A 17,637-nucleotide genomic window follows, 5' to 3' on the forward strand; every position below is an offset into this window, starting at 1 on the left:
GTAGCGCAGTGCAGCATTGCACACTCCTGGTACCATCCAGATGCTAGATTGCCCTACTCAAGATCTGAGGCTGATCCTGTGTTTTCTGCGAAACCTCACACAGTATTACCTCAGGGCCTTCCAAGAGACCAATGAGACATTCAAACTGTTTCCACGACCTGCTGGGCCTGGCGGAAATTGGTTAGAATCACAACCGTGAATACACTATATTATTCTGAAATTCCAGTTTTGAATAATGCATGAATCCTCATCATGACTGAAAAAATAGTGCAGCGTACTCTAACCAAATTTACATTCAGCAAGAACAGCGACCTATCTCCAGACGGCCATGTCTTAGATGGATGTGAAGCGCGCTTTGGGCTACATTTACAGAATTTCCCTTGGCACCAGCCAACTTTGGCCTGTTAACCACTGTAATTTCCTCCCCGGGTAGTGCCTGACTGGTTTCGAAAATGTATAGTACATGCATGATACCAGTTCCTGGAAAGGACACCAAGATCAGGTAAGCTTCGGAAAGGGATTTAGGGCATCCTATTCCAGATACACACTGGGTCTTTAACTGTGCACAAATTAAAGAAGTTTCCTTAAACAGCAGACACTAGTTATTACACTTAAAATTCTTATGAAGGGTCTACATGCCCCCAGAAAAAATACATATAAACGAAGCTAGGAGGCCACAAGCATGTTTGAAGTGTGGCGCACCACACGCAGACTTTGCACACTTAGTTTAGAACTGCACAAAGTTTGGGGCATATTGGTGTTCGATTTGCACTGAAATAGCTAAGATGATTAGGGTGTGGCTCTCTCACCGGAGTCTGCCTTATTGGGCTGTGTACTAAGCTTCCCTAAGCCCGTTCATAAATTTACTGCAATGGCCTTCTTGCTTGCCAAGCAGGAGATTGCTCTTAAATGGGGCTGCATGGCCCCTCTCACGACCAAGGACTGGCTCCAGAGTTTAGCTTACTGTAACACAAATAGTGATCTGTACGCTGACACCATACCTGCAGCGTCACTTCCAAAGGATATTTGGGGCCACTTCAAAGCCTATTTAGTGGACATGAACACCACCCCCACTTCAGAACCCACAAATGGGCTGGTCCCCACCGGAGTAGGCTGACACACTACAGGGAGGGCATACACCTGTCAGATCCACCCATTGATATGTATATTTCATCTTGGGGGGGGAAGACTTGCCCTTCTCAGATTACAGATGATTATTGTGGGGTTGGAAAGCATTGTCTGGGTGTTCTGGTTACATAGATAGGCAGTTGCAGATGCAAAGCCGATTGGAGGGTGGGGGAGACAATCTCGGCACATGTATTCAATGTTCATTGTATGATTCAAGGTGGAGTGATCTACTGCGGTGCAGCAGTGTACTACATATGTGAATGCTGTGACAAAAAAAGGTAAAACGAGGAGAAATGAAGGCATTTCTCCTTGTGTGCCAGTCTAATGCCTGCCCTTGCATGGTAAGTACGTTAAATGTGGGTCAGTGTTTGAACATTATCACATATGCATACAAAATTTAAAAAGGCAACAGTTCACCTCAATGCTATATCACATTTAATTTTTAATGAGTAATTCTAGAGAGTCAGTAGCACAATTTTATCATTACAAAAAGAATGAATCACTGAATTCAAACAATTCCAATAGAAACCCAGTCCCACTCTTACCTCATCACCCCCACCCCAACCCAAACACTTTCTTCTTCTTTTTCACTGTGAGCACCTTCAAATTTGATTATAAGATAGATAACTTTGACGTACAAGACTTACCTATGAACTTTGGCACTTTTCTATTGGAACTGTTGGAATTCAGTGATTCATTCTTTTTGTAATGATAAAATTGTGCTACTGACTTTCTAGAATTATTCATTAAAAATGAAATGTGATATAGCATTGAGGTGAACTGTTGCCTTTTTAAATTTTGTATGCATATGTGATAATGTTCAAACACTGACCCACATTTAACGTACTTACTCTTTGACCCAGGTCAGGTAGTTTTCAGAGTAAACCCCGTTGAAACTCAACGCTGCCCTTGCATGGTAGCAAGTTTTTGGCGCTGCCACAGATTTACACCTCTTGGTAAATCTGGGGCAGCATCAAAAAGCAATAGGTGTTGCGGTGGAACGCCCACAGCAGCACCCATTGCGCACACTTTTCACGCTAAATGTAAATCCAGTACTTGTATAGCGCACAAATCACTCCCAAAGGAGTATCTCGGTGCTGGGGGCCATAGGAAAGATTAAGCGAGCTATTGCCTAGAGTCGCATGGTGCTGGGCAGACCCCTGCCGCCGGAGCCGGGGATCCAACCGTGATCACCAGCGTCGAGCGTCAGTCGCCCTGGCCGCGGCGCCACAGCCCTCCCAATGATGCGTGCTAAGGGACTGTATTTACAAAACAGTGTTAAGCCACAAAAAGTGTCTTAACGCCGCCTTGTAACTATGGAGAAGGTGCTAACGGAACCAGAACGTCGCTAAAAGTGACACTCTGGTGGTGTTATCCCCTTGTACATTTGCCCCAGAGTCTAGCAGTAAATGGCCCCTGAGCATGTCCATATTGTTATGGGAAGTCACAGCACACAATAAGAAAAAAGAAATGTTCTAAACGGGGAATTTACTAAGGATAATTTGGCGCTTGAGTAGAGCTGTATAATTTTCAGCTGCATCTACATGTTTATATAATGGTTAGTAAACTGACGCAATGTACCAGCACAAAACCTTAGTAAATAATCTCCTAAATTGAAAGAAGTGAACCTCGTACATTATTTTTTAATTAAATCACAACTGATCTTGTGGGGATTGGAAGAAGTACTCATAGGCAACATCAGAAGCCCCAAGAAAAGATTTTCCTTTTTCTAAAACCACAACTATCATGTTACTTGTAAGGTAAATGCAACATTTCGAACACAATATTTTTTTTTTTACTTTTCTTTGAATTAAATGCTGCTGTCACAAATACCCAAAACAACGATATTTCTTCCCCACCTAAAAATAGCAATTTCTATCAATATTGGACGTACGTTTTGAACACAATTTAACATTTTCTGGTGGACTGTGTATTACAGTTTGCCTTCTTTTTCATTGAACCGAAAACATTAATGACAATTCTGAGGGAGATCTTTAAAAAACGATTTTAATGTGCACAGTCCATTTATGAACATGTTTCTATCAACATACGACATTCAGAAGTGTCTTTTCTACTGGAAAAACTGCACTTTGTTTTCTAAGTTTACCGATGGCTCAATCTCGCAGTGTACATGTTTCATATCTCACTTACATGGAGCCGAGGCTGCTGAACGCTTTGAATGCAGGTGCCCACATTCTGTCAGTCACGCACTTCCAGGTAGCTTGTCAGGGGTCAGGAGAGCAGGAGCCTTTTATTCCCCAACTGCAAGAAGATATTATGTAAGTCACTTTTTGTCATGATCTTGCAAGCATAATATAGCATTCATTATGTTATCGCTCCCTGTCACATTTCAAGATCACTAGACCTCATACCACAAAGGAATGAAGCGTGAACGAGGCATCCCTCTGGCTTTCATCCTGAATGATTAATACTGCATTCTCATAAGCGAGCGAAGATTTCAGATAATGTTTTACGGAGCCTTTAAATGGCTCTTCCTTGTGGTCTTTTCCTTGCCTGTTTCATAAACAAGTATGTTCATGGACATGTGACCTCTTTCTTAAAGAATATCTAAAGTCATCATGCGCTGGCAAGGGATCAGACATTTATTATTTATTTCCAAAGTAAGCAGGCGCTATATTTCTGCTTCTCTGGCAATTTGTATGATTGTATCAAATATTGTAAAACGCGATAATAGACATTTATTGGAAAATAAATAGTGTTTAAGGCAATAAAGAGACAGATTCCCAACAGGTGGAGCTCCCCAAAAAACTTGACTCCTCCCTTGTGTGAAGAAGTTCCAACACAATTCGGTACCTAAATCTTATAAAATCCTAGGAAAGTAAAGAATATAAACTTTAGTCTGTAACTTTTGACACAAAGCTACTACAAGTCATTCAAAGACAACGAACTCATGCAAAACCCACATCCAAAAAGTTACCTCTGCCTGCTTTGGAAAATTGCAAATGATTAAAAAGATCTCTCCCTACTTGTCCAGGGATTCGATGAGGACTGTCGTGCACGCCCTCATCACTTCCCACCTGGACTACTCTAATAGCCTCTATGTGGGGGCTCCTGCATATCTACGCCACCGATTGCAGATTATCCAGCACGCGGCTGCAAGATTGATATGCCACGTCCCCTATCGCCACTCTATATCCCTTTACTTAAAGAACCTGCACTGGCTTCAAATTTCCCACTGTATTCAGATCAAAGCCCTGGTTCTGACTTTCAGGGCAATGAATTGGAAGGGACCAGGCTATCTCAGAAACAGATTGAAGCAGGTCCATTCAGCTCGTGCACTTAGATCCAACCACCTCCGTCTCTTGCTCCCCCCTCGTTTCCATCACTCAAGAAGAGGCTGCAGAGATTTTGCGGTGGTCACGTCTAAGCTATGGAATTCCTTCCTGATAAACCTCAGACTGATTGATTCAGAATCTCAATTTAGGTCCAAATTGAAAACATGGTTTTTCTCCAGCTACTAACCTCCTTGTCACTACCGCTGCTGTTCACAGCGCTGGGACCCCCCCGGCGGGGGTAGACGCACGCTTAACAAATTCCATAATAATAATATGTTCAATATTTATAAAATAATATAAATAAATGGAAAAGTGACATTTCTAAAATATATTTAGGAAAAAGTAACTTTTTTAAAGTTATTTTTACCTGCATGAACCTTCAGTAAAATATTTACAATTAACCTATTGACAGCTGGTTGGCCAGTGCTTTACCTTAATGAAGTGTGAAAACTGCTTCAAGAACAAAACCAATGGCCTGGGTGTGTGAAGGTGTTTTTCTCCCCAATGCAGGAAGACCACTTGGCGAAACCCAGGAGCTTTATTAACCTGTAAATGGTCTGCCTTGTCACAAGTAAGTGTAAGATGAGACTTGGGGAGGGCAAACATTTGTGTTACCCAAACCATGTTGGCACCATACTCAGTGGGAAAGGAGCTACCCACAAAACAAGTTTTGAGTGAGCAAAAAGGAGGAGACTACTGATTTCCATGGGCATACCTCTGGGCAGATAAACTGCCTCTGCCCAAAGAAGAAAGCATATTCCCATCTTGGAATATAGGAGTGAGGTGCACTATGACATTGTTTGAAGTAGAGCAAACATGAATTATTGAAAAAGTGCATAGGGTTGCACCTGGGACTTTTACCAAATTGGTTAGAGACAAGCCAGCAGTCCCCTTCATCCACTAGCTACTTCTAACAGACTTAGAAAGCTTACAACTGACTAGCGTGTAGTAACAGCCACACATGTTAAAGGTCACACATTGGATGTGGTAATCTCTATTGACCCAGACTTGGTAGTAGCCACTCCCATACCAGTACCATGGTCAGATCATCATTTTATCCCTTTCAATATATGAAAATTAGGGAATGGAAATAGAAACACCACCTCTAAAATTATTACAATGAAAAGGTGCTGGGATAAGATCAATCCAGCAGTCTGGGAAGATATCTTTAAAAAATCGGCAGGTTCAAACTCAGGGAAGGTGAATGTGGTGGATAAATGCTATTCACAATGGGAATCCAGGATTACGCAATCCCTAGATATAGTGGCTCCAAAAGCTGCCTATAAACCTCAGACCAGAACGCGAGCAGAAGGATGGTTTAATCCTCAATTATTAGGGCTAAAGAAAAATTGCAAAAAATTGAGAGGGAATGGAGGAAAAACTATGGGGCATATTACCAAGCTTAAGCGAAAAAAATCGCTAAGCTTGGTTAGCGGCCAAAATTATATCGCCGAGCTTCGCCTATTATTATCGCTTAGGAGCCTTGATATTTTTAAGGTTTATCTCCTAAGCGATAAAAATCGGCCGTAATGCATGAATATCGCTGAAAAGTCAGCGATATTCATGCATTACCGAGCAAATGCTCTTAGCCATGTTATCCACCTACCATTGGATAACATGGCTAAGAACTGCTCTGGGCAGGCGTTAGCTTTTGGAGATAATCGCGCTTAGCGAGATTATTTCCATAAGTTGGTAATAGGGGATAGCGATGTTAGCAACTGTTTCCAGTCGCTAACATCTTGGCACGCCACGCCCACTTTGCATGTCATTAGCGATAATTATCACTGACATGCAAAGTGGGCCCCCAAATGCCCGCTATCGCCTATTAGCTGTCGCTAACTGGTGTTAGCGACACCTAGGTAATAGGGCGATTAAATTATCGCCGCTTTAGCGGGAAAAATTCCAGCTAAAGCGGCGATAAGGCCCTTGGTAATATGCCCCTATGATTCCGCACTCAAACTGAAGTATAAATTAGCTATTAAAATTATCATCAGGCAAACATTTTCGAGGAAAAGGTTAAGGGGTACAGAATTCGGCAAGGGAATTGTACACAGTTATTAAGACCCTCAACAATTCACACACTCAGAGCGGCCCCTCCGATACCTCAGAGGAAAGATGCAATAAGTTGGCCTCTTCTTTTCTTTCAAAAGTCACAGATATTTATGACTGCTGGGCAAAGGGACATCACCCAGGAAACAAGATCCTCGCCCAAAGGGACATGGAGCACCAGTACCTGCCTGCTTGTTTAGACCAGTGTGCCTCGTTAGGAAGAGGAGAGTGAAGGAGGGAGTGAGATCCAGTTGAAGCCCTGAAGAGAGGACTCCCAGAGCAAGGTGTGCGAGAAGGTCTGTGCACCAATCGGGTCATTACCCTTGAGCAGTGTTGGCCTGGTGACCCTGGTATGTCAGGACTGACTGTGGACTGAGCCATGAGTTAAGAGACTGGATGAACCCATACAGCCATGCTGCGGCAATAACCCTGTATGCCAGAGGGTGTCACACGTAAAGTTGCTACCATTAAAAGCGCTGAGACTTGTAACCATCTTAGCTTGGGCACTTGTACCATAGGAGCCTGCTCCTGTACTATTCAGTACCGTGGCACCCTGGTATGCCAGGAAGGGCTACTGGTACCAATGTTGCGGAAGGATTCTGGCTGCCACCAGAAGGAGGGATTAAAGTAAATTTGCCGGGTTGCAGCATCATGGCAAAGGCATTGCCCTTGCATGAGGACTGCACTGAGGACTGCCAAGGACACCATTGACCAGGTCGCACCCTCACTGTGCTCCAGTCAGGAGCTGAAAATGGAATCCCGCTTGCTGGGTAAAGCCAACTTATTACATCTTAGTGATCTGAGAACTACTCCAACAACTGAGAGAACTCCAGCAGCGCCACTCAGAGGATGCTTGCACTGTCTGGTTCTGCTGAAAGCGCCATGGGTAGATTGACTTCTCGGAGCAGAGCAGGACTCACAAGTGCTTCCACAGAGGGCACTCGCTGCACCACTAAACTTTCCCATGCTACAAGAGTGGGTAAGGCATGAACTGGACTGGTTTTGCCCCACAGACCTGCTGCTAACAGTGTTTCAGCACCATAGACACTCTTAAATAAAACCTGAAGAGTCAGGAGGAACTCTTGAGCATTCTCTTGATGGGGCCTTCAGTGAATGGGGAATAACACCAAACATGTTACACAAAGGAGGGTGGGACAGGGATTCGCCTGAAAATTACTAGGACCCTGACCTCAAGAAGATTTTGTGGCTGCTTTTGAATTTGGTATTCCTTTGCTTGAGTAGAGTTAGAAATAAAATACTTATTTTTCTTATAAAAGCAAGTATTTGACCTTCATTTATTGTTGGTACTGTTTGCACTTTGAATTATGAGTCATGTTCACTGGCCTGTATGTGCACATCCACCAGGGGGATCCATGACTGCTCTAATACAATCAAACAAAATGTGCCACTTAACAAAAACAGAGAAAAAGGGTACATCAAAACATTTTGGCTTGTTCCCAGTAACCATGGTGCAAGCTGCAGTCATCCTCCGGAAAATTGTATGTAAAGTTCAAGCAGTACCACAGAGTTGTTTATGTAGAGAACATAACACAATAAAATTATAAAACCAATATACAGAAATAATTTATTGAGCAACACAAGACCAAGGTCAATAAACTAGGTTAAGGGGAACTGGAGATATGGATTTTTAAAGATGTAAGACAAATTGTCTAACGATTTTAAGCTCTAACAAAAAAGAACAGTTCATCGTGGACTGGCATCTAGGCGCAATTTCAGGCCAACTGCAATGAAATGGAGGTTGAAAACACTAAGTTGACCGGTCAAAGATTTTACCCTCAGACTTAGTCTCCAACAGATGGAAAAGCTTTGTATGGTCCATCCTGCAGCCCCAAGCATCTATGGCCAGGCTTCTAGCCACCAGGACCATCTCCAAACAGGTCTCTTGCAAGGTCTATTCCTCTCTAGTCAGCTGGGTTCTCTAGGAGTCAGGTGTTTTGCTTCCTTAAAGAAGGTAACCATGACCTCAGCACCTTGGCCCTTGGAGAGCAGTTTCTGTCCCTGTGTGCCAGCAGGATTCAGAGTTTCTTGAGTCCTTGTGTGAGTCCTCTTCTTCCAACAGGAGCCATAAATCAGAAGTTTGGATTCTTTTGGCAACTAGGGCTTCTTCTTTAAAGGTTTCCCGGGCCCAAGAATGTTCTGCTGGCATGGTGGAGTTGCTGAAGGTGCAATATTTATCCTGCGCACAACCCAATCCTTTCATCAAGAAGGCCTATTGTTGGAACTGGCCCTCTCTTTGAGGTGAATTAGTATTTGTTGGCCTTTGGACTCTGTGCACTACTTTACCACTGCTAACCAGTGCTGAAGTGCTTGTGTTCTCTCCACTAAACATGTTAAGAATTGGCTTACACCCAACTCCATATTTAATTTATTTGTAAGTTCCTATTAAGGTGCCACTACCGCTGCCTAGGGAGTGTAAATTTATTAGTATTAGTGGACCTGCAGCACTGATTGTGCCACCGATTTAAGTAGAACTTTGAACATCTCTCAGGCCTGCATCTGCATTCTGTGTGAGCAGTTTTAAACTGTCATTTTGATCTGGCAACATAACCATTTCCAAAGCCCAAACCTTCCTTTTTAATACATATAAGTCACGTCTAGGGTAGGCCCTGGACAGCCCAGTGAAATGTATTTTAAACGTAGAATATGTACTTTCAAGTTTTGCATGTCCTGGTCGTAAAAACACCCTAAATGTGTTTTTTACTATTGCAAGACCTATCTTTCTTCTAGGATAACAATGAAGTTACCTTATTACATTTAATGAGCTGCAATTTCCAAATGGGAGCAGTTAATAAGTTTATGTTTGGTTTCTTTGGAATTGTAGTAAAATCCTAATTTGTGGCAAAGTCGGATTTTAAATTACAATATTTAAAATGAAACTTTAAGAAAGTTAACACAAGTAGATGATGGACGGAGTGCTGAATTGTTTGAGACACTCACCCCCAGTCACACATCTGGTTTGAATCGTCATCATTCTTTAGCTCACTTCGCCACCTCAGTTCAGACCCAGCTATATGCAAATCAGTCTTGACCCTTTGCCTGATGGGAACAGGCCAGCCCTAACTGCCAAGGCAGGTCTTTCCTGAACCATAAACAAGCATCCTGGGACCGGTTTCTGGGTAACACCCTTCATCAGCCAGGCTTGCTTGAATCCAGTGGCAAAGCGAGCAAGGGATCCACGTCTGGGCAAACCCTGCCAACTTAGGGCGAACAAAGGAAACACAAGGAGATGATGGACGGAGTGCTGAAACTTTTCAGACACTCAGCCCCAGTCACAGATCTGGGTTGAATCCATGAATCCGTGCTCACCATGCCACTGGATTCAAGCTATCCTGGCTGATGAGGGGTGAAACCCCGAAAGCAGTCCTAGTATCCTTGGTTCCAGTTCAGGGAGGACCTGGCCTGGCAGTTCGGGCTGGACTGTTCCCATTGGTCACAGGGTCAAGACTGATTTGCATAGGGCTGGGTTCTAACTGGAATGTCATGGTGAGCAAAAAAACTATAGATTTAGGCCCAGATCTCTGTACTGGGGTGAAGTTATGACATTGTTGTGCATTCCGGCCATCAATTGTTCTTTTTGCATTTGTCACCCCGTGTGGGACAGGTGTTCCCAGATGTGGGTCCCGTGCCCTTCATACCACTGGAGTCAAGCTATCCTGGCTGATATGGTGTGAAACCCCGAAACCGTTCCTAGGATGCTTGGTTCCAGTTCAGGGAGGACCTGACCTGGCAGTTCGGGCTGGACTGTTCCCATTGGGCACAAGGTCAAGACTGAAAACAATGAATTTAAGCCCAGATCTCTGTACTGGGGTGAATGTATGACATTGTTCTGCATTCTGTCCATCAATTGTTCCTTTTACTTTTAGAAAGTTGGCATTTTCCTGCCTTACACATTCAGTGCCTGCCCTCTGTCAGTGGGTGACCTGACTGGGTGTAGTTGGCAGGCAGGGTTTGTGCATTTTACAGCCACACACAATAGAGAGCTCAGGTATACGTAAATGGACCATCATTGGCAGGATGGGAGAGAGGAGCCGGGCAGAGACCCACTTACACATGAAATTTGCAGTGTGCTGCCTCAACAGAAAGGTCTGCTCCCTGTAGTTTGTCTGGAGCTAGGACGGGGGGCAGGAAGCCTGGGGACTTCAAAGGACATTTCTAGATGCTTCTCCCACCTTCCAGAGGAAGGGCACCAGGTCAGCAGACACCAAGTCTTCAGCACACTTCCTGTGGATACTATACCAGGAAGAAATGCTGCTACGCTGCTGAAATGACTCCCACTTTGCTGGACTGCTGCTCTGAAGGCCCGCTGCCCTGCTGTGCTGATTTGCTGGCTGTTGTCCTCTTGCTTGAGTAAGAAGGACTGGACCTACATCTGTTTGAACCCAGGATCCCAGATTGACTTCAAAGGTTGGTTAGCTGGCTTCCTGACTGAGTCTCAGGGACCGAAGGCTCCAATAACACTGACCTCAACACCTGGACTCTGTCATTCATGAGCCTACCCTGCCACGTGGTGCTGTCCCCGTCCTGAAACCTTTGAAGTGGGCCTAATGTGCTCTTTCAGCCTCTGTGTATCCTGCAGACCCAAAGCCTCTCCTCTTTTGCACGGTACCACCCCAGGAGAACTAACGGAAAGACCCTTATCACATCACAGCCCCTGGAACGGATGCAGCATGATGTATCCATGCCTCAGGCCCTGACATCTCTCTTCAATGTTATCCTCAACTACAGTGATGGACTCCCCCTCACAGCCTCACAGCTCTTTGAAACACTGCATCTCCCGACCAAATAGCAGTTACAAGGGACACCCCTTACTAGTAGTGATCTAAAGTCATTTTCTTAGTCCAAAGGGCTATTTTGACTTACAAGATGGGTTTCATACATACTCAAAAGCCATTTTGCTGTCACAAATCTTTTGATTTTTCTCACTGCATACTTATCGATCCAAAAATATCTGTGTACATCTGGCCATATATCATTAAATGTTATCAACTACTATCTGCAGTAATATTTAAAGTAGCGACAGCTGTCACTTTATGTATACTTCTTGTAAATCTAACTATTAATGTTCAACTCATAGGTCATTGATCAAATTAACACTTTTAAATATGCATGTTGCTGGTGTCAGGAGCATGCGGAAGATTAACAAAAAATGTAACTGTAACTTGGATGATTCCTCCCCTATAGGATGCTTAAACTATTTCTGAAAAACGCCCACTATTTCCTACAGCTGCAAGGATTAGCCCACTGGCATGGAGAAGCATAGCTATTAAAAGATAAATATAAAGACAACGCTTAGAGTACCAGAACTCTCTATGATATTTAGGATAGCAACCCAGAGACCAAAGTCATACTGAGTATCCAGAGAGACCTGCAAATGTGCTGTGGTAAAACTTAGGGAAATTCACAAATACATAAATTGCTGTAGACTCACATAATAATCAGTTATATTCTGCAAATTAACTTGCCTATCTCCTGACCCCTTTGAGCAATGCAACTGCTTGCATTGAATGTAACTTGAATAGGTAAATAGGCACCTGGACACCTAAAAATTAAATGAGAGGCAAGAGCAGGCGACATACATTGCTAATTACCTCACATATTACATCACACATTACATGTTCTGTGACATCATTGATAATAGCACTGCAAAATCTGAAATTGCATCATTCATGACAACAATGTTTATGATGGGGATGCAAATTATAGTTACTGTAGGGCACATATTATAGTCAGTTCTAATAACTATAACTGGTAAATTTCAGTACTTTTGTGCATTTAAATTAGTATGTTTTAATGTACACCTAAGTATACTATTCCTTTAACCTTTGTTTTATCAGTGTTATTATTATATATTTTCACTGGAAAATCCAAAGGTTAAAGTAACATTATAGTAAGGTTATATCAAGGTGAATGTTAGTGTTAATGTGTTGAACAAAAATAAACAAACAAATTCACCAGTTATAGTTAGCATATGCTAATTATAATGTGCGCCCCTGCCATGCACTGCCTACGACCTCACATATTATATCACTCATGACATGTTCTATGACATCATTGATAGTATCACTGATGACATCATCCAATGAGTGTGTTAGTTTATTTTAAAGTTTACATTGTGGCGGGTAACAACCATATTATTTTCTATGTAATTGTATGCATCCTGTGCCCTGATAATCAGTATAAGTGTTTACAAAACACATGTGATCCTAATTCAAAATAGCTGTGTAAAGGTATTGAACATGTTATAAATGTTTGTATTGAAGTGTAACTCTGTGTGCAGGTGACAGTTGATGACATGTGCTCAATATGTTATATACAATTTTTTTGGTATTGCAGGGAACCTTTTTAGCTGGGCAAGATTCTACATTCTACATACTAAGTATTGTTAGTAGCCTTGAGTTATTAGACAGAATCATCTCAGCATGACAGTTTTTACTTTACATAGAAGACTGTGTGAACCAGATACTAAACTATGTACATGTGCTTATTTTGCTTTGGGCTATCTGTAAAAATTTCACAACGGTATGAAGATTACAGGTAGTATGATCTTTAGCACCTTCAGACCTTAGTCATTTTAAGCTAATTGTTGCTCTTTGGACAAGTCTTTCATTGAGTGTACACTGTACTTAGTAGACACTTTTCAGTACTTTGTGGAATATTACTCATGAAAGTTTCACTGTCTGCAAACAGTGTGGTATAAAGGAGTAACCTCTCTTTGTAGAGTAAACAGTGTTAACAGTGCCCACTTTTCTTCTTATATCCACTGATTTTCACAGTGTAGGATCAGTGATTGTCATGGGTTTTTACAATTAAAGACTGTTTGTAGGAGGGCATCAGTTATTTAAAAGGGCTTCAGTATCAGGAGGAACTTTGTGGCATATTTACAATCCCCTAACGCAACCACAATGTCACTTTTCTCGACGTTGTGGTGGCGATAGGGGCTTCACCTTAGTCACAAGGAAGTGTTACGCCACTTTATGCCGTCTTGTGAATAAGGCCCCCATTAAGCAGCACACATAGAAGTTTCAAAACACCATTTCATATTATTTATGAGCAGGAAGGGACACCTCATGCACATAAACAATACTTCCCCACAATGGGGGTACCCTTGGGCTATGGTGCAAGGATGACTGCGTTGGCACTAGGCAGCTAAATTTGCACCAGTGCAGGGGGAAATGCTGGGCTGCATTGTATTCTTGGAAATATGGTGCAGCCATGCGTTTCAAAAGTGGCAGAGCGCAGAGTTAAGCCAAGAACGCTAATGCCGTATATCTGGTCAATTTCTGTGTTTTTTTAGGTTAAAGCGTTAATGTTGTCACTGGCATCTTCAACTCACTATAACCTCACTTTAGCCTTTGATTTTCTTAGAAAAGTTCTAGTTTTTTTTGCGTAATGTAATATTTCATTACCAAACACAAAAGCAATGCCCCACAGCGCATGGCCTTATGGCTTTTAACTTGGAGGGGGGTCAATGCCCACCTCTCCAAGCTCTATTAGCCCTGAGGATCCCATCCTGTAGGTCCTTTTTTTTAAGTGGAGGTGGGCCAAGTGGCCATCCTTCCCAAGCCCTATTAGGTCCTGGGGACCCCATCCCTCAGGACCTTTTTTATGAAAGGGGAGTGAAATTCTAAGGTTTTTTGAACATACAGCAATATCTTATCACTATACATAAAGCTGATGTGCATTGCTTTCGGCCATGCATAGCAGAAGGGTTGGACACAGGACTTTATTTTTTATAACACCATCAATGCTGATGGATTTCCCCTCCTGTGCTGATCCCGATGTATTCCCATTGTTCATGACGAGCTCAGCTCGTCATGCGTGTACGAGAGGTGTACCTCATGACGAGCTGAGCTCGTCATGAGCATCGAAGGTGTTAAAGAGGAGGGGGTCATTTTCCCCTTCCTTGTCCCCATCACCTAGGTCCTTTTTCTTAAAAAGATGAGGGGTCCAAGTGGCTGCCCTCCCCGAGCCTTATCAGGCCCCGGGACCCCGTCCCCCAGGGCCTTTTTTTTATGAAAGGGGAGGGGGCCATGTGGCCGCCCTCTCCATCCCTTTTTAGACCCTGGGCACACCAACTCCAAGGCCGTTTTCTTTAATTAAAGGGGAGGGAAGGGGAGCCTCGCGGCCCCCATCTCTGAACCTCATTAGGTTCTGGGGATCCCATCTCCCAGGGCCATTTCTCATGCAAACGGAGGGGGTCCATGTGCCTCTCCTCCCCAACCTTATTTAGTACTCTGCATTCAAAATTAGGATATAATTACACAGAAGAGAAATATACATTACTTTTTAATATTCAACATTTTGTAGATATCATTAAAGCATAAGAAGAGTAACGTTCAGCCGCCGCCCATGCAGGTAAGAGCGGTAGGGCGGTGGGGCCCGGTGGAGGGGATTTCGACAGACGATGACAAGTTAAAACTAATTATGTATTTAATTTTCCCTCATCATCATCCGTCAAAATCCCCCCCACCCCCACTGGGCCCCACCGCTCTTACCTGCATAGGCCGCAGCTGGTATAGTTGCTTGAAACTTTGATAACTTTCAAAATCATTTGCATCCCACGACATGAAAGAAAGTCATTTATTATGACAAGGAAAATGCTAATAACCTGAATTATTGTATCTCGTCGTACCTACCCGTGGAATTGAACTGCCACAAAAGTACTACAATCCCACCATGGTGCCCTGCATTATTTTCCTTTCTTCATCCTTCTGGAAAGAATTGCATCATTTACTGCTGCACAGTGTTGTATTGTTTTATAAAATGGAGTCTCAGTGGTGCTGTTTTTTCAGTAATGTTAATCTGAAAAGATGATTTAACATCACTACGGGGGCAATCGAATCAAAATGTTGGATAATAAAAAGTTGCTCATATTTCAAAAGTTAAACTAAATAATTATTTTAACTTATCTTGGGAATAATTACTTTTAATGAACTGCGATGCACTGCGAGATTATTCTGAAGGCGCGCATGCTTGGAGGAGGGCTGGCGAGGAGAATCATTTGAATGCCTGCTGTGATATATCATGCTAGCAAGGCCATGTTTAAGGCATACCAAGGCTGTCATTTGCATGCAATCAAGTATGCCTTTCTTTGGAGCAATGGTCGCCTGCCATGCAGGCAATATGAAGATAGATAAGAACTATTGAAAAATGCATAATATCCCAAAAATAACAAAATATATGTGAACCAGCCGAATTACTTCTTATACCTTGAACACATCGTAATAGAAAAAGTACTTTAATAAATGTGCCATTACTGGTATCAATTCCTTTCACTGCAGATCGGCTAGGAACTCGGAGAAGAGACAGTGCAAAAGAACTATGGGGCATATTACCAACAACTAGCGATAATTATCGCTATGTTGGCTTAGCGGCAATATTTTTATCGCCGAGCTGCGGCGATTTTTATCGCTTAGGAACCTTGCTATTATAAAGGTTTATCTCCTAAGCGATAAAAATCGGCCGAAATGCATGAATATCGCTGAAAAGTCAGCGATATTCATGCATTACCGAGCTAATGCTCTTAGCCATGTTATCCACCTCCCATTGGATAACATGGCTAAGAACTGCTCAGGGGCAGGTGTTAGCTTTTGGAGATAATCGCGCTTAGCGCGAATATCTCCAAAAGTTGGTAATAGGAGATAGCGATGTTAGTGACTGTTTCCAGTCGCTTACATCTTGGCACGCCCACTGTGCATGTCATTAGTGATAAATTTCACTGACATGCAAAGCGGGGCCCAAGATGGTCGCTATCTCCTACTACCTGTCGCTAACTGGTGTTAGCAACAGCTAGGTAATAGGGAGATAATTTTATCTGCGCTTTCTTGGCTTTTAAAGCAAAAAAAGCGGAGATAAACCCCCTTGATAATATGCCCCTCTAAGTTGTCAAAGAAGAGACTTTCTCTTCAGTGGCATAAGAAAACGTAATCCACCCGCGGCAAGCAGATAGAGGGGCCCTTACGCATCGTTGCCAAACTTCCAATTTGCTTATTTGAGATTTCAATGGCCATAGTGTACTTATGTGTGACATTTCATTGACTTATGTGTGACACTTTGGGGTACATTTACTAGGAAATGGTGCAGCGAAGCGCAGCGAGCAATTTAGCAGGGCCATGCTGCGTCATTTAAAAAAAAGGAGGGATGCACCGTATTTACAAGAATACAGCACACCCCTATTTTGTTCCCTTGCACTGGCAATATAAAAGCTGCATAGCGTCAACACAGACACCCTTACGCCATAGTACAAGGGTGCCTGTGTTGCAGGGACAATTGTTTATGTGCAGGAAGGGACAATCTTTAAAGGTGAATAGCTCTTTCTATGTTAGCTGCAGTGCAGAACATATAGAAAGAGCAAAAACGAGGAGAAATAAAAGTATTTCTCCTCGTGGCGCCAATCTAACACCTGCTATTCAGTGAGTTCGTTTTTTGGTGCTGCCTGTAAATCTGGGGCAGCAACAAAAAGCAATGGGTGTTGCAGTGGAACGCCCAATAATGTTAATAATGAAGACTTTTTATATATATGGGTAGCCCTATAACTGCATTTCCACATTCTGGATCCTTTCTCACCACATACTGGAAGTCACCCACCACCATCCATATCTGGACTCCCTATCCCCTCCATCCGCTTTCTCCTCCAGCATGTCTCATGCCCATTGTGCCTGCTGTTCAGACCCGGTGCTTTGGTGTGGGAGTCTGTGCTTTTGTCACATGTACAATGTAAATAAACGATCAACTCTTGCCTCTACAAAGTTAATTGGGGAGATAGAACCAAAGGGACAGAAAAATAGCAGAAGGACTCCACGGTGAAGACATATTCAACCTTGTGAGTGTCTTCTTTGCCTGATCCTTTTTCATTGTTTTTTGTCGCCTCAACAGAACACAAACATTCAATAAAATTGGGACCAAAATTTTGCAATAATTGGGGTTCAGTGGTCCCAACACAAACTTTGGGCCCAGTGCCACAGCACCTTCTGCACCGATTATGACTACGCCTGTGCCTTCTGCAGAACCTAATGGTACTGACCTGTGGCCTGTTTGAGTGAGATAAAACTGCTCATGTGCAATACAAAGAAAACCCTCCAGCCCAGATATCATGGAATTCCATTTCCTGAGCGCTCCCTTTGACTCACACTTATATGCAATA

General features: G+C 42.9%; 1 protein-coding gene across 1 annotated transcript in view; it reads right to left on the minus strand.

The window, feature by feature from the left end:
- The window catches only part of PTPRD (protein tyrosine phosphatase receptor type D), a 2,576,377-nt gene that overhangs the window by 2,439,824 nt on the left and 118,916 nt on the right, over nucleotides 1-17,637 (minus strand). The window contains exon 2 of the mRNA XM_086961360.1: nucleotides 3,280-3,390. The gene's annotated coding sequence lies outside the window, so the exon portion shown is untranslated. The remainder of the gene's footprint in view (nucleotides 1-3,279; nucleotides 3,391-17,637) is intronic.

Source organism: Lissotriton vulgaris, chromosome 3_1 (genome assembly GCF_964263255.1).
Source record: "Lissotriton vulgaris chromosome 3_1, aLisVul1.2, whole genome shotgun sequence".
Classification (NCBI taxonomy): Eukaryota; Metazoa; Chordata; class Amphibia; order Caudata; family Salamandridae; genus Lissotriton; species Lissotriton vulgaris.